This window comes from Lissotriton helveticus, chromosome 4_1 (assembly GCF_964261635.1).
Source record: "Lissotriton helveticus chromosome 4_1, aLisHel1.1, whole genome shotgun sequence".
NCBI lineage: Eukaryota > Metazoa > Chordata > Amphibia > Caudata > Salamandridae > Lissotriton > Lissotriton helveticus.
The window spans coordinates 1,333,045,656-1,333,064,582 of NC_136063.1; positions in this window are offsets into that span (position 1 = coordinate 1,333,045,656).

Genomic DNA, 18,927 nt, shown 5'->3' on the forward strand with positions numbered 1-18,927 from the left:
ATATGAGGACCAGGTAGAGATGGGAAACCCCGATCCCCCATCACAAAGCACAGGCTCTTTTACTTTGGTTTTTAAAGAAGAAGAAGAGCTAGCAATTATGCAGATGTCCAGTAATAAGGCTCCTAGCCTGGACAGCGTCCTGGCTGACTTATAGAAATTGAAATCAACTTTTTGGGCAAAAAGTTTAACCAATTTCTGTAATGTGGCTAGTCTGCATGGATTCCCGTGGCCTATGTCCCAATCTACCATTATAATGGTCTTTAAAATGGGCCAGAGAGGTGACCCACGCTGTTACAGACCTATATCCCTGATCGACTCTGCTGTGAAAGTGCTTGGGAGAGTGATACTTAGCAAACTGACGACATGGCTGGAAGACAGTGGTGTACTGTCAAACCTGCAATATGGTTTTAGGAAGGGAAGGTGCACACTAGATCAGTGTCTAAACTTTCACTTGCTAGCCGGGAAATACACAGTGGCCAAGTCCGGGACAATACATCTGGCCTTTGTGGACCTGTCCTTGACATTCAATCGAGTAAAAAATTATGGGCATTAATAATTGACTTCGGAATGGACCGTTGTATAGTCAACTTCTTGGACCTACACAGGGACCTCTCCGCGAGGGTGAGATTCGACCAGGGTGCTGAATGCACCAAACACTTTCGTATTAGTAGAGGTGTCAGATAGGGTTGGATTTTAGCTCCCCCTCCTTTTTACTTTATATATAAACAACCGTGACAGCTCCCTGTGTTTAGTCTGCCAAGATATCCCTTGTGTAGGGGATCGGGCTATCCCTGTCCTTTTAAACGTGGATGATGCAGTTCTACTAGCATGTACAGCAGTGGAGTTCCAGAGTCTCTTGGTTTCTTTTGGGGACTTTATGCAATCTCTGGATCTAAATGTTAAGACAATGATCATAGGCCAGAGACCAAAAAGTTTAAAACATTTTATTGTGAAGGTGCAGAACTGTCTAGGGTGTCCTCATTCACCTATCCCGGGGTTTTGGTTGATGAGAGGGGCAGAAAGCTCAAAAACATGCTATGGCAAGATCTACAGCAGCTCTTCCTGGATTTACGCAGAGACTTGAGTCCAAGCCAATTGAAGCTATGCTTAATATCTACAGAACCAAATGTATTGCCATCTCGAAGTATGAGTCTGCAATCTGGGGTTATAAGCAGGCATAGGGTCTACAAATAGTGGAAAATGAGTTTCTAAGGAACCTGTTCTTGGTTCCTCACCCCACCCCCACGTACATTATCCATCAAGAACAAGGCATTGGCTTTGTCTCTGACCTAATAGGTCTGGCCCCAGTTGTATGCTGGCTAACAATCTGGACTAATCTAGAATTGGTGCTGAACTGAGAGATTGCCGCAGATTGTTTATCGTTGGCGAGAGAAAGCTGTATCCCGTGGCTACGATATGTAAAAATTACTTCAAAAAAATTGGGGCACTCCGAACTCTTTAAGATGCCACAGAAAACATTAGGAAAGATGACTTTGTGTGAGTTTAAAAACACTTTTTAAATATAATGTTTTTAGAGAGGCAAGTGAGATAACAAATCCCATGGTGTGAGCATACCTCTTCTTAAAAACATCTACATTCACTGAATCCTACCTGAAAATTGTAACTAAACCTTATCACCGCCTCCTTTTAATTAGATTCTGTTTTAACCTCTTGCATTGTTTACTGGCCGAACCCCAGGGGTGGAGTAAGGTGGAAGATTTAGAACCATGTACATGTGATAACTTCCCCACCCAGGACACTGATCCGGCGATCTAGGACTAATACATTTTTACGGACAAGGCCCACTTTCATTACCAACGAAGTCCCTTCACGCTGGGTTAGTGAATTTCCAAACTTACCAATCTTCAATTTGTAACTTCATTCTGGTATTACAATATGGCAATGCAATCTTTTTATAGTTGACAGGGTTTGGCAAACTAATACTAGGTTTGAAAATACTCATGAACTAAATAAACACCTCTAATAATAAACAGACTCATTTGTATATTTATAATGTTTATCAAAATAATACGGAATAATGCTCATCAGTACCAACATACAGCAGAAATTATTGAATGTCAAAAGGCAAACAACATTAGAAGAGAACATGTCAAATTCATATTAATGATAATACATAATGGAGTGGAAAGGCAGAGAGACAAACATTTCAGAGACAACATACATTTGCAAATGATTATGCTAATTCAGATTTCAGTCTATACTAACCCAAAATAGGAATAGAAAATCTACTCTCTGGCCATGAGAGAAGCAATGCTCCTCAAAAAGAATTTGAAGAGGCAAAGACTAAGGGCCCGTTTCACAGAACTAACTTAAGACACATTCCTAAACTTACTACCATTTACTCATTTTGGTATTTACAAAAGGCACTTACTCATTTTGGTATTCACAGAAAGCACTTAGTAAGTGACTTCTGTGAATACCAAAATTAGAAAGTACCTTCTGTGAATACCAAAATGAGAATGTGCCTTCTGTGAATACCGAAATGGTAGTAAGTTTAGGATTTTGTCTTAAGTTGGTTCTGTGAATCAGGCCCTAAATCAGGATCAGAAGACAGGAACAGGACAGCAAACTGAAAACAGCGATGATCTCCCAAAAAGTCTGCCCAATAGACTGAACACCTCAACCAAAACCCCTCCCACCAGACTCCTAAATTATACCCTAAAACCCAAATGTCCAACCCACACTTGTATCTAAATGAAGGGTTATTCTATACTTGATTGGTTAAGGAAGGGGGTGTATTGTCACACCACTCTCAGCATGTCCATCTCACTAAATGTCCCATTGTTTTATTTATTCATCACATCATCTTCCTCCCCGGGAAATACAATTCAAGCCACAATCAAAATGTTCTCTTCCTTCATGCCGGTTATGTAGCAAACTGTGTATTACATTTGTGCCGCTGGTGCCTTTCCAGAGGAAGCTTTTCCTCCGCTTGATGAATCGAAGCAGCTTTTCATGCAAACATTTTGGCAGACACTCAGGATTCTTGATGGACAATCGTTGACCACCTTCCCCCTCACTTTTGAATTTTTATTTTTCAAGCATTTATTCTTTTAGTCCATTCACCCCATAACTTCATACAGAGCAGAAAACTATGCTTCTATGGAAAACAAACACATGCATTATTATTTAATTGTAATGCTTTTTCAATACGCACCAACCCAATGCTGCATCTATCCATGTGAAACCCATGTTAAATATAATTTTCCCAGCAAACATTAATAACGTGTACAAAAGCAACTTTAGTCTTTTTATTTTATTTTTGTCCAAAAGCATTTGCGGCCTAGTCCAGTGCCTTAGTACGCGATTGCGCAATAGCATTTTCCCTCGCGTTAGCCCCCTTTACCCCATGTTTTTTCACCAAACACTGTTAATAAATGTTACTGAGGGTTCAATTCGAGCAGGTTTTCTTTCACAAAAACTCTGCTCCATCAATCTCCCCTTTGATGGCGTTTTGAGCCATCACCAAAATATCCACTAATACAAATTATCACTTTTAGAAAGCAGTTGTTTTATCTCGTTTTATCATTATTCCATCTAAGTCTTTCATGACTTCATAATAATTTCCTTTCATATCCTCTAATTCTATCCCATCTCTCGTTTTCTTTCTTGCCCTTCTTCTATTATCAGATGAATTTATCTTACATCTACAACACTTACAGAACAGATACATTATTAGTATCCCTATAGCCACTGTAATGATAGGTGTTAGTATTCTCCCTAATACACTATCTCCAAGGGTAGAAAACCAATTACCCACAGAGGTACAACTCTTACCAAGTTTTTCCCAAGCATCGTCAACCTTCAATTCAGCTAAATCTTGATGAAGATTTGTAATACTCTTAATATAACCCTCAAGACTCTTACTCTTGTCAGGGATATGAGTGCAACATTGTTGTATTTTCAACATATTGCAGACTCCCCCCTCTTTAGCCAAAAACACATCAAGGGCAAGTTGATTTTGTAAAACCATAGATGCAATTGCAACCATCTCAGTATTAATTACTAAAGATCCACCAGCAGTGTCTGTTGATAAACGATCAACCACTGTGGACAATTTTATAATTTTATGCAAATTCGGAATAACTTCAACGGAAGGTATAAATGCTCCAAAATTATCTCCCACTATTTCTGCAAAACGTGCTCCTCTTTCATCACATATTAATCCATTCTTTATTTCATTGTTTCTATCATTCTTATCTAAATGATAAACCTTTGGAAAAACTATCCCCATATAACAACACCCATACCAAAGTGCTGCCAACCTATATTAGGTATTCTTTCCAGACACATAATACATTTCCGGGAAAACAGGATCAGTCCCTCCTTTTAATCTTCATCCTCCCTTAATTAGAAAATTATGATCACATTCACTAGACCCAATGAAATAACTGGTATATTCAGTCTTTTGTCTAAGAAAACAAAGCTTCGCTCTATAATACGAGTCTAGGGACATGGCAGCGTGAGTCTCGCCTTTCTTATAATCTCCATCTCTGAAAGACCATGGAGGTACATGAGACTTTTGCTCAACAGCTTTTCTCTGGAAATGTTGCATTCTATCTTCTACTATGTTAATGAATTCTATTTCTCTAAACTGTAAACTACAAGGGAGGTTATGTCTATGTATATATTCTTTTGTCTGTGTAGTATGAAAAAATTCTCCCATATATTCAGCATTTCTAGCATTATATATTCCATTAATGTTCTTTCTAATAGGAATTTCTGAAAATACTAAATCCATGCTAGAGCAGAAATATTGAAAACTTGCCTTCTCGTAGAAAAGACTGGTTAAGACACTACAAGACACACTTTATGTTAAAGGTAGGTGATGATAGGTCACTCACTCTGAGACTGACAATGGTAATTGTATATATATTTAACAATCTCTTGCATCCATTGTATCAACATACGTATACAACAACTTTGTAAAAACATTTAACAAAAGTCATTAATCAATGTATCATGATGATAGATGCTATCATCATTCATCTTCTCTATATTAGTATATGAATCTTCTCTAAGACTTTTAGAATTTACTTTTTCACTCATCACGCCATTAGTATTATTTATGGGATTAGCTGCCATTAAGACAGGCACAACAACAATTAGTGTTATCCACACCAACATTAATAGTAAAATACTAAATAATCAAGGATTAATACATCTACGTTTAAAATTAAGATTTTGATGTCCATTCTCTGCTGTATTTGCCATTTCTAGAGAAAAATGTGTATCAATTCTAAAAAATAAACAAAAAAAATAAAAGTTTAAAAACTAAAAACTACGTAAAACTAGCATAATCTGTAAGATCTAACCAAAGTAGTGTATCCTCACACTTTATGCCATTCTTCTCAGCCCCCTCTTTTCCTTCTTCTTCTTCTTCAGATCTCTAATCTGATTCACTGCACTTCTTTCAATGAATTCTCAAATTTCTGCACTTTAATTTACACAGTTCTTTAAGGTAGTTCAAAACTGTTTCCTTCAGTTTGTTTGGTACCAGTGTTTTCTTTGATCTGATTTGTGTGTTCAACTTCTTCCAATACCACATATGTCTATTCTGGAAACGTGTATTTCTTGCTTAGAACCCTTACTCTTTTGGTTTTATGAACTGATTCTTCTTCTGACTCACTTTGCTCAGTCTGATCTGGTACTTCAATTGTCGTGTCTGGTGATTTTTGTTTCAGGGTATATTTCAGTCTTTTCACTCATTTGCACTGCTTCATCTGCTTCATTGTCAAGTTCGCAAGTTCTCTTACTCAGTCCTTTTCTCTGTTTCACTTGCTCTTGGTTTTCACTCAACACTTCTCCATTGTCACCTTCAACAGAATTCTTATGAGACCGAGTAGCCGGTGCCCACTTCGTTTGACTCTTTCTCTGTTCAACCAAGTGTTCAACACCTTCAGAATCCGTAACTTCAGACTCTGTGGCTTCGTGTTCTACAGCTTCTGGCTCGTCTAGTCTCTCCACCAGATGCTGCTCTTCTTCTTGTCTTTCAAGTGGACTAGGGACTCTTCCTGTATGACTTGCATTTATCCAATTAGGCAAGCCACCACTTTTCACTGCTGTTGTCATCACCAGTATTACCTGGTAAGGGCCATGCCACCTTGGTTCCAGACACTACTTTCTCACATGCTTCTTCACCAGAATCCATCACCTGGACTTAAATCATGTGCTTGCTCCTGCTGTGCTGTGGTTGCATTTTCTCCAACCTGATGAGACACAGAATGCACCTCATCAGTCAATCCTTTGCAATAATCAAGCACTAGATCATCAGTAATATTCATTAGTTGATTTGCTGGTACAATCGGCTATCTCATTGCTCTCCCCATTATAACTTCACGTGGTTATAATCCAGTCTTTTTATCTGGAATGCTTCTCAGACTCATCAATACCAGGGGTAAAGCGTCTGGCCATTTCAGTGTTGTGGATGCACACAACTTTGACAGTCTGGATTTGATAGTGTTATTAATTTGTCAACCACATCTGAGGCTTCTGACTGATAGGCACAATGCAGCTTTTGTTCAATTTGTAATGCTGCACAAATCAACAATTATTTCATTATTAAAATGTGTACCTGTATCCGTTTCTAAAGAGACTGGAAATCCAAATCTAGGAATGATCTCTCTCAAAAGCATTTTAGCAACTGTTGGAATATAATTTCTTCTTGTTGGATATGCTTCTACCCAACGAGAAAACAGACAAACCGCAACCAACACACATTTCAGTCCATTATAAGGAGGGAGCTCTATAAAATCTGCTTGTAACCTAGTAAAAGGTACTGCCGCTTTTCCAATGTGTCCCCAACTAACAACAGTGTTTCTACTTGGACTTTGCTGCTGGCACACTACACACCTCAGGCATAGACTCTTTGCAATAATCCTAAACTTAGGATCATACCATGACTGTTTGAAGAGTCTAATCATAGCATCGCTCCATTCATGTATTATTTCATGGTACATCCTACCCATCTGTCAAAGTAAACAGTCTGGCATCACTGGCCTATCATCCACATACACCGGTATTTCATCTTTCGGTCTCTTTGTATAAACTGATTTTATCAGAAGTTATTTCTCTTCCCCACTGGCTTCTTCCTGCAACTGTCTAATTTCATCCCATGTTTCAACAGTAGAGAACATCAAGTGACAATTTGTATTCTTTTTCTCTGTTCCTTTATTAATTGAAACTGAGTTTTGTGCAAAGAAACGAGCCGCTTGGTCTGCGTTTCAGTTCCCACTGGTCACATGATAATTTCCTGCTTTATGTGCCGGACATTTGACCACTGCAATCTCTTTGGGCAATTGTAATGCATTCAGCAATTCTGTAACATCTTTACTCTTTCTAATTGGAGAGCCTGAAAAGGTTAGAAATCCACGTTGCATCCACAATTGACCAAAATCATGCACCCCCCAAAATCATATTGACTATCTGGTTACTCTCCAATTTTTGCCAATTTTTATACAAGCCCTGATCAAATCGACCAACTCAGAAATTTGGACTGAATTTATCCGTTTTAGAACCATGGCCACTGTGCATACAGCATATGAAACTCACAAAACTCCGTTCTCATCTCTCAGACAAGAACCATTTACAAACATCACACAATCTGACTCTGACAATGGTACATCTTTTATATCAGGCCTTGGTTTTGTACACAACTCTGTCACATCCAAACAATCATGTTCTGCTTCATCTTTTACTTCTTCACAACTCGAACTCAACAACAAAGTCGCTCGATTCAGTGTTGTACATCTTGTTACTGTCACATTTTCAGCACCCAAAATCACTCTCTCATATCTAGTCAGACAACTACTTGTCATGTGCTGAGTTCTCGTTCCTGTCAACAAAATTTAAACAGAATGTGGTACATACACTCTCACTGGATGTCCCACCACAATTGATTCACTCTGCGCTATACTCACACATGCAGCAGTCACTGCTTTCAAACAACCTGGAAACGCTGCAGCCACTGAGTCCAAAGTAGCTAAAAAATATGCCACTGGACAAAGTGCCATTCCATGTGTCTGTGTCAGAAATTAAAATGCACACCCATCCATTTCACAACATGCTGGTGCTCAACAAAGTCTATCTATCAGCTCAACAAAAGTCTTCATGCTTTCTGCATCCCATTGGGATGGATTGACTACATCTTTGTGAGTCAATCTCTGTAATGGCTTGGAAATCGGGGAAAACCACTAATCCACTGGCTGCAGTATCCAACCATGCCCAGAAACATTTGAATTTCTTTCTGCGTTATGGGAGGATCCATTTGCAAGAGCACAATATTTCAATCTTGTGATACTTTCCTGGCTCCTTTTTCAAATTTGTGTCCCAAATATTGAACTTCTTTTGACAAAACTGCAATTTTATTGGTGACACTTTATGCCCAACTACTGCCAAATGGTTCAGTAGAGCAATTGTATCAGTCACACATGTTTCTTGTGTCTTTGATGCAACCAATAAGTCATCGATGTATTGCACCAATACTGAGTCTTCTGGCATAACCAATGACTCCAAACACTTTTTCAGAATCTGAATAAAAATTGAAGGACTCTCTGTATACCCTTGAAGAACTCGGCACCATGCTAAATCACGGTCTCAGAACCTGAAAGCAAAGAGATATTGGCTATCCAGGTGCAGGGGTATCGAGAAAAATGCTTGCCGCAAATCAATCACTGTGACCCACTCTGCATCACAGGGAATTTGGTAAAGAATTACTGCTGGATTTGGCACTATTGGACAACAAGGTACCATAATCTTATTAATCTTCCTCAAATCTCCCACAATCCATATACTTACCACTCGGTTTATTATATTCCCATAAAAGGTTAATTACAAGGACTCCCTAGCATTTTGCTCAGAATAACCTGCTCAATCATTTGCTCAATTACATGAGCTACTCCCTCAATAGTTTCAGGACTCATTTAATACAGTGGTATTTTCCCAAATTCTGCAACCTGTTTTACCAATATTTGGATAGGATCAACAGCCTTCATCAATCTAATGTCTTTCCCTGAGAAATCCGACACATCAGCTGTCACTGTGCCTATTAATTCAACTGGCAAATCATTCACTGTAAATATAGGATACCAATCATTGACTTCTGTCCCTTGCTTTGCTAACATCACCTTGAAAGCAACATCCTCATCTGGCATTTGAAAAGCAGTACTATTCGGTGTACAATAAATGGTGCAATTCTAAAAGGTTCACCGGACTTGTGTCACACACCACAAACCGATGCAAATCTTTTAAATTCCAATATGAACCTCCATTGGTTTGGTCACTGGAGTCTTAATATGCTTATTTGAGACTGCTACAACTTGGATAGTTTCTCCCGAGAGGCGTAGATTCAGAATTTCTGCTGCTCTTACAGTAGAACAGGTAGCACCAGTGTCCACAAGAAATGTAATATCATTACATTCCACTTTCCAATCCACAAAAAGACCTGACTGATCTTCCACTAGAGATGCGCCAAGCACGCTCTCTTCCTCCCTCCTCAGGCACTGTCAATGAGATGAATCTGAATCACTCTCAGGACACTGCAACCAATATTGTGCCTCATGTAGGTAAATGGTATTTACCGATTCGTAAATACAGAATTTTACCGATTCGGTATTTACAAATCGGTAAAGGCCTTGTAGGTAAATACTCTGTAAAAATTACCGAATCGTTAAGATTCGGTAATTACTGAATCGGTATTTACCGATTTGGTAATTGCCATTGATTCCTATGGGCCTTGAGGGCCATAGGAATCAGTGGCAATTACCGAATCGGTAATTACCGAATAGTCAAGGGTGGCAGGGTGTCACTTTGACACCCTGTTGCACCCCTGATCAGTGCTTGTGTGCCATGTGGCACACATACATGCCCTAAGGGCATCTATGTGTGTCACATGGCACAGGTGTACATGCACAGATTTGCATATACACAGGTATTCGTTATTTACCACCAACTAATAGTTGGTGGTAAATAACGAATCCTTAAGGCCCTGTGGCACTGTTTACAGTGCCACCTACATCTCAAATTACAAATTCGGTAAATACTGATTCGATAAATTACTGAATCAGTAAATTTACCGAATCTGTAATTTTTAAGGCCCCTACATCTCAAACTCCAAATACCGGTCGGTAACAGCCGAAATCGGCCATTACTGACCGGTATTTGGCCACCTACATATGGCCCATTGTAATACCATTTGCACATTTTGATTCTTACCAACCTGTACACCCATGTGAAAACCAGCATCCACACTGTATCTCTGTACCAGAGCATTCACATTACTTGTCATGGGAGCTTGAGGCACTTCTACCTGTGGTATAAATACCTGTTGCTGCTGCAGTTGTTGTTGATTGACAATCACCTCATTCTGCATCTGTGGATTGAAATTTTGAACCATTCCATTATTTCCTAACAAGGACTTACACTCGTTCTTCCAATGTCCTAACCTGCTGCATCCGTGACACGGATATTTGTTTTTCCTCTCTTCTTTATTACTCTTACCTCTACCTTTTCCAGAAAATTGCACTTGAACACCTCTATTCGGTACAATATTCATAGTTACCTGACTATTTTGACAATTCTGATTCTGCCCTTTCATCTGAAAATCTGTTTGTGAACCATCAACAAAATTCCCATATTTCTGCTGTGTCACTTTCATCTGTGCTCACATCATTTTCTCTTTCAATTTTTTATGTCTGAATTTAATATCATCACTTTAGTAGTTTCGATACCTAAGAATTTCGTCCACTTATTCTGCCAACAATCAAATGCTGCTGAATGATATTACTAATTTCCGGTTTTAAACCAAACACAAACTGTTCCATGTCTTTGTCAGTTATACTTTCAAAACCATTATACTGTTTAAACACTTGTAAAAGTCTTTCATAATAATTATGTACTGATTGTTTCGACTCCTGTGTCATCCTATCAATCTTCACCCAATCCGTTTCTTTTGGGGAAATCTTATTTTTCAAATAAGTAATCACTTGATTATATTTCTTCATCACTTCTTCTGATGGCGCTCCAGTTTTAACATCAATAGGATATTCTTCTTTTGGCCAATCAACTGCAATCCTACACTCAGTCCATAAATCAGCCGGAACTACAATATAAAACAAACCACCTAACCCTTTTAACAAGACCTTTGAAACTTTTACAAATCTCTCTTCCTGTTTGTACCATTCAACAGGCTTTTCTCCCAACCTGGGAAATTAATTTGTAAAATACTATATATCCTGTTTTGACCAAGGTATGTGAACATATCCACCACCCAGAACTTCTCTCATTGGATATATCATTTCAGCAGACTCTGTCTCCCTTAAGGGAAGTAAAGGAGATGCAGTCACACCCTTATTTGCAACCATTTCTTCTTTCTTTTTCACACATCTACCTTTCCATCGTTCCAAATCACCCCACCGTTTCAGAGTATTTATCAACTACTTTATTTGTAATCGTTTACCAGATGCATTCAACCTCTCCAGATCTTTATCACTAAAATCCAACGTCTGTCTTTTGCAAAGCTTTAGATTTTTCAATATCCACTACATATTCCTGTGCAGCTTCTGCCATCTTCTCATGTACATTTTTTGCTTTCAATGCAATATTCTTACACAAGAAAACCACCTTTTCATCCTGATCCTTACTCATTCTCTCAGGACTAATTGTACCAATAATCCTTTCTTCCTGATCTATTCTCAATCTACCTAAATCTATACTCGGTTTGGATTGATGAGATGCCATTCTTCTTATCCATTCAGCTAACTACTCTGGCGAAGGTCCCACTGATCCTGAACCTCCTGATATCGAAGTTGTATCTTGCACATTCAACAATCATTTTCTAGGATGTATCTGTGCACTCCTTTTTGGTGTTTCAGTCACATTTCCATTTACTGGAAGATCAATCAATGGCGTACCCATGTCATTTGTCTCTGATCCATTAACATTCCTAACACATTTCATGGGGACTGTCAATGCATGCACTCTTGAAATATTTTGACCCTCACTATACAATTGAACTGAAGGACCAATTGCCACTATAATTAACAACGCCTCTGCGTTTATGCTCATCTGATACATTTTCTGAGTCAACTCTTATTTTGCACTATTAAGCATCTCAATCTCTTTCCCCCTGTAGTACTTGAGTAACCTGTGAAGGCTGTAAAATGAATGGAACTTGTGAAGCTTGTGAAACTTGTGGAACTTGTGAAGCTTCTATTTCAACTTAAAATAATCCTACTTGGACTCTCCTGATACGGTGGAGGTCTTTTCAATAACATTTCTTTTAATAACTCATCATCAATTTCATTCAGATCTAGTTCTGAAATCTCTATATTATTCTTTTTCTCTTTACACCAGTCTGATCCTCAGCAACCATTACTGGGTATAATCCATCTATGCTCACTTCTTTCCTCCACCTTTTCATCTGAGCATTCACTTAGCCTCTGAATACCATCTCATTGTATTCCTATATTTCATTCCATTCCTAACTCTCTCCTTTCTGTATGCCTCATGTTCCCAAACTGCAAGTGCCTCATAATGCATAGGTCTAAGATTCGGTTTCAACAAATTTATTGGTCTCCTCAAATTCTCCAGAATTCTCACATTAAGAGAACCATGTTCTGGGAAGGCTAAAACTCCATAATCCTCTCACTACCTTACCCAGTTCTCCAACCATGTGCACGTATTATACACACACTCTAACATCATAAAAGAAGCAGGCAATCTTGGAGGAGGTACAACAATTCCCTCTCTAGTAACTATTGGTTTATCCTTTTTAAAGAAATCCTGAAACTCTTTTATCAACTTCATTTTTAGCTCTCTTTTCACTAGATAATTTAGAAATCAATTAAATCCTTCCATAATTACGCTCACTCTGTTGGCTCTCACTTGTCCAATACCAGTGATACTCACACCAACCAACAATTCACAGCACAATACACACCCGCTACTCTGACCAATGCCAGCACGGCTCTTCGTCACGTCAGTATAACTCCTACGACGGACCCTCCTTCACAAAATAATATGGCAATGTACTACAAAGTTTGTCTAAATAAATTCTTATTAAAACAACATAAAACTCTGCTACTTTGTCTGCTCCACTAATAAAGAGATAGTTCAATTTCTCAAAGAGATTCCTTTTACTTTCAGTAAAATATTGACCAACGCCACTCAACTCTCAATCAAGTGAAGGAGGTCTTGGTACTTCTTTGGTGATACGAGCCAAGTTTCGGAAGAAGACATTTTGGTAAGAGGTCTTGGTCCTCCTTCGGGGATGTACTGGCCAAAGTTTCGGAAGTGGACTTTCATTATTTCATACAATCTTCTTTCAACAGATTAGGCCCCTTAGAATAGCATCAACAGCATTTCACTGTTCAATATTACAACAACAGACAAAGTATTTCTGGAGTGTGATATTTTTCCACACTATTCCTCTGCCCCTGAGGTCAAATCAATATCCCGGGATCTTAGGTAACTCCGTACCCGTTCTTACAGACTACATAAAACAAAAGACACTCTCTTTTCATAATAGTAATCAAAATCAATATTTCAACCACTAATTTACCAAAATAATCAATACTAACCATCAGTCTGCTACCAAAACTGATCCAGTGATCTAGGACTAATACATTTCTACAGACAACCCATAATGTCCCTTCACTCTGGGTTAGTGAATTTCCAAACTATACCAAGCTTACCAATCTTCAATTTGTAACTTCATTCTGGTATACCAATTATGGCAACTCAATTTTTTGATAGATGACAGGGTTTGGCAAACTAATACTTGGTTCGGAAATACTCATGAACTAAATAAATACCTCTAATAATAAACAGATTCATTTGTATATTTATAATGTTTATCGAAAAAATGTGAAATAAAGCTCATCAGTACCAACATATAGCATAAATTATTGATCGTCACAAGGCAAACAGCATTAGAAGAGAAAATGCCAAATTCATATCACTGATAATACATAAAGAAGTGGAAAGGCGAAGACACAAAAGTTTCACAGACAAAATACATTTGCAAATGATTATTCAAAGTCAGATTTCAGTCCATACTAACCCAAAATAGGAATAGAAAATCTACTCTCTGGCCACCAGAGCAGCAAGGCCCTTCAAGACGAATTTGAAGAGGCAAAGACTATGAGGCCTATTAGGATGGCGGACGGAAACGTGTCCCGTCCGGCATGGTCGCGGCAAAAACACTCCGCGGTAGCGATTAGGATATTTCTGCCAAGAAACATAGACCGCGGCGGACGGATCACATCAAACACCATCCGCGGCAGAAGGATCACACCAAAGACCGCCGTAAGGGGACGGTACCAAAGAAACACGCTCCGTCGCGGACGAACATGACCGCGTAAACAGGCCCAACCGCCGCAATACCTGCAGAGGTTCCGGCCGCACGATTAGGATAACGCCGCCATGCCAACGGAACTCACCACCTCCCTCGACCGCAACGGAAACAATGCTACGACAAACGGAGCATGACTGCGGAAGGACCAAATGAACAACATCCCTGCCGTCAAACCAATTCCAAAATGGCTGACGGAAGTAAATAGAAAACACACTAAACAGGACACCCACCCACCTGAAACACCCACCCCAAACAACTACACGCACCAATGACACCCCCTCCCAAGCCCCGAAAAATGCACCCAAGTCACCACACCCACAGAACACCTGACTGGCAACAACCATTGGGACACAACTACCACACAGAGTATAAAAAGAATCCCTCCCATTACCACAATCCTTTGCATCACAGCATAGCAGCAAGATGGAGGCAGAATACCACAAACAGCATACACACACAAACACACATACAACCTGCACACAAACACACCCACCACACAAACCCCCACAACACCATCCCTACACACCACACAACTGCACACCCCACCCCACCACACACACACCTTGCACATCACACACCATGGCACCCAAGAAAAACCCCAAGTTCACAGACAGTGAGTTGAAGGTCATGGTGGATGATGAAATCATCCGTGTCGAACCACATCTGTACGGTAACCTAATCCAGCAGACCACCTTGGCAACCAAAACAAACATGTGGGACAGGATAGTGACCAGAGTCAATGCGTCAGGAACCGTGCCACGCACCAAACTCGAGATCCAGAGGCGGTGGCACGACCTCAAGACAAGGGTGAAAGGCATCAGGGCCAAGAACCACCTGCGGGCACACCACACTGGCGGCGGCACTCCCCCGGAGCCTATACCATTTGCTGAATGGGAGGAGAAGGTGCTGGGCATACTGCACCCTGAGAGCCTAGAAGGAATCGAAGAGGGACTAGAGGCTGGTAAGTACAAACCAATGACCACTATCACACTGCCATGGTCTGCCTTGCACAACTGCAAAGACACATCCCCCATGCACCAATCCATGCATGGGGGCCACATAGTCACCCAAATGTGAAGTCCTGGGCTCAAATGCACCCACCATGACCAAACACAAATGTTGCCTCCTACGTTCCCAGCCTTGCATGTTGTCAAAGCAGCCAGCACCACAACTCCCAACAGGTCCACATGTCTACAGGGAGGGTGGTGGTGGGTGGGGGTGTGGGAGAGGTGGATGGGGGTGTGAGAGACCAGCACTACACCTCCCAACAGGCCCCCATGTCTACAGGGAGGGTGTTGGTGGGTGGGGGTGTGAGAGAGGTGGGTGGGGGTTGTGAGAGAGGTGGGTGGGGGTGTGAGAGACTAGCACTACACCTCCCAACAAGCCCCCATGTCTACAGGGAGGGTGTTGGTGGGTGGGGGGTGTGAGAGAGGTGGGTGGGGGGTGTGAGAGAGGTGGGTTGGGGTTGTGAGAGAGGTGGGTGGGGGTGTGAGAGACCTGCACTACAACTCCCAACAGGCCCCCATGTCTACAGGGAGGGTGTTGGTGGGTGGGGGGTGTGAGAGAGGTACGTGGGGGGTGTGAAAGAACAACACTACACCTCCCAACAAGCCCACATGTCTACATTGAGGGTGTTGGTGGGTGGGGGGTGTGAGAGAGGTGGGTGGGGTGTGTGAGAGAGGTGGGTGGGGTATGTGAGAGACCAGCACTACACCTCCCAACAGGCCTCCATGTCTACAGGGAGGGTGTTGGTGGGTGGGGGGTGTGAGAGAGGTGGGTGGGGGGTGTGAGAGAGGTGGGTGGGGGTTGTGAGAGAGGTGGGTGGGGGTGTGAGAGACCAGCACTACACCTCCCAACAGGCCCCCATGTCTACAGGGAGGGTGTTGGTGGGTGGGCGTGTGAGAGAGGTGGGTGGGGGGTGAGAGAGGTGGGTGGGGGGGTGTGAGACCAGCACTACACCTCCCAACAGGCCCCCATGTCTACAGGGAGGGTGTTGGTGGGTGGGGGGTGTGAGAGAGGTGGGTGGGGGGTGTGAAAGAACAACACTATACCTCCCAACAAGCCCACATGTCTACATTGAGGGTGTTGGTGGGTGGGGGTGTGAGAGAGGTGGCTGGGGGTGTGAGAGAGGTGTGTGGGGTGTGTGAGAGACCAGCACTACACCTTCCAACAGGCCCCCATGTCTACAGGGAGGGTGTTGGTGGGTGGGGTGGTGTGAGAGAGGTGGGTGGGGGTTGTGAGAGAGGTGGGTGGGGGGTGTGAGAGACCAGCACTACACCTCCCAACAGGCCCCCATGTCTACAGGGAGGATGTTGGTGGGTGGGGGGTGTGAGAGATGTGGGTGGGGGATGTGAGAGAGGTAGGTGGGGGGTGTGAGAGACCATCACTACACCTCCCAACAGGCCCCCATGTCTACAGGGAGATGGTTGGTGGGTGGGGGGTGTGAGAGAGGTGGGTGGGGGTGTGAGAGAGGTGAGTGGGGTGTGTGAGAGACCAGCACTACACCTCCCAACAGGCCCCCATGTCTACAGGGAAGGTGTTGGTGGGTGGGGGGTGTGAGAGAGGTGGGTGGGGGGTATGAGAGAGGTGGGTGGGGGTTGTGAGAGTGGTGGGTGGGGGGTGTAAGAGACCAGCACTACACCTCCCAACAGGCCCCCATGTCTACAGGGAGGGTGTTGGTGGGTGGGGTGTGTGAGAGAGGTGGATGGGGGGGTGAGAGAGGTGGGTGGGGTGTGTGAGAAACCAGCACTACACCTCTCAACAGGCCCCCATGTCTACAGGGAGGGTGTTGGTGGGTGGGGGTGTGAGAGAGGTGGGTGGGGGGTGTGAGAGACCAGCACTACACCTCCCAACAGGCGCCCATGTCTACAGGGAGGGTGTTGGTGGGTGGGGGTGTGAGAGAGGTAGTTTGGGGGTGTGAGAGACCAGCACTACACCTCCCAACAGGCCCCCATGTCTACAGGGAGGGTGTTGGTGTGTGGGGTGTGTGAGAGAGGTGGGTGGGGGGTGTGAGAGAGGTGGGTTGGGGTTGTGAGAGAGGTGGGTGGGGGGTGTGAGAGACTAGCACTACACCTCCCAACAGGCCCCATGTCTACAGGGAGGGTGTTGGTGGGTCGGGGGTGTCAGAGAGGTGGGTGGGGGGGTGAGAGAGGTGGGTGGGGTGTGTGAGAGACCAGCACTACACCACCCAACAGGCCCACATGTCTACAGGGAGGGTGTTGGTGGGTGGGGTGTGTGAGAGAGGTGGGTGGGGGGTGTGAGAGAGGTGGGTGGGGGTGTGAGAGAGGTGGGTGGGGGTTGGGGAGAGGTGGGTGGGGATTGTGAGAGAGGTGGGTGGGGGTGTGAGAGACCAGCAATACACCTCCCAACATGCCCCCATGTCTACAGGGAGGGTGTTGGTGGGTGGGGTGTGTGAGAGAGGTGGGTGGGGGGTGTGAGAGAGGTGGGTGGGGGTTGTGAGAGAGGTGGGTGAGGGGTGTGAGAGACCAGCACTACACCTACCAAAAGGCCCCCTTGTCTACAGGGAGGATGTTGGTGGGTGGGGGGTGTGAGAGAGGTGGTTGGGGTGTGTGAGAGACCAGCACTACACCTCCCAACAGGCCCCCATGTCTACAGGGAGGGTGTTGGTGGGTGGGGGGGGTGAGAGAGGTGGGTGGGGGTTGTGCGAGAGGTGGATGGTGTGTGTGAGAGACTCCCAACAGGTCCCCATGTCTCATCCCAGAGCAAGATGGAGTCCGCACACCATTTGCTGACCAGTGCATCTCCTCCTTCAAACTTACAGGTACATATACTTCTTCACAGGGGCACCATCCAATAGCAGGACCGGACCACACATATCCAAGTATTGTCTCCCCACCTCCAGCGCCACCATATTGCCCTGTACTGTCAACCACAACAACATGATGACAACAACAACCATGTCCTGATACCATAGTGATTTGTAATGTGACAACCAAAAGCCTGTCATGTCAACAGCATTGATTCTGAAATTCTTGTCCCTCAGGTGATCGCAACTTGACAGGCGAAAGCAGCAACCGCCAGCAGCAGTCGCCCCCCTCACAGCCCGGACTCTCTGATGAGGATCCCATTGACACCTCGGGTGCAGAGGACGATGCTGGCCCCAGCGCACTCTCAGTGCCATCAGGCTCCCAGGACATCCCGGCCTCCACCACCTTGGCCAGTGTCGCAAGACCAACACCTGCCATTGTGAGCTGTGCAGCTACCACCACCACCACCACCACTCCTGCCTGTGTCCCCTGCCTGACCCACCGTCCGATGATGGGCCATCGACATCTCAGGCTAGCAGGGAGAGGGGACGGGAGAGGACACATGTGAGGCCACAGCTCACAAACAGGAGTGCAGGTGCTAGGCGAGGTGGGGAACGAGACCCACCCCATCCTGGGACGGAGACCCTGGATGCCATCGCCAGAGTCCATGCCTCCTATGAGCGGTCGCAGGCACAGCCGATCGGGCCCACCAAGACTAGCTACAGAGATGCCAGGTGTTGCGGTCCATTGACACTCGCATTGGCCAAATTGTTGACCTCATGGGGC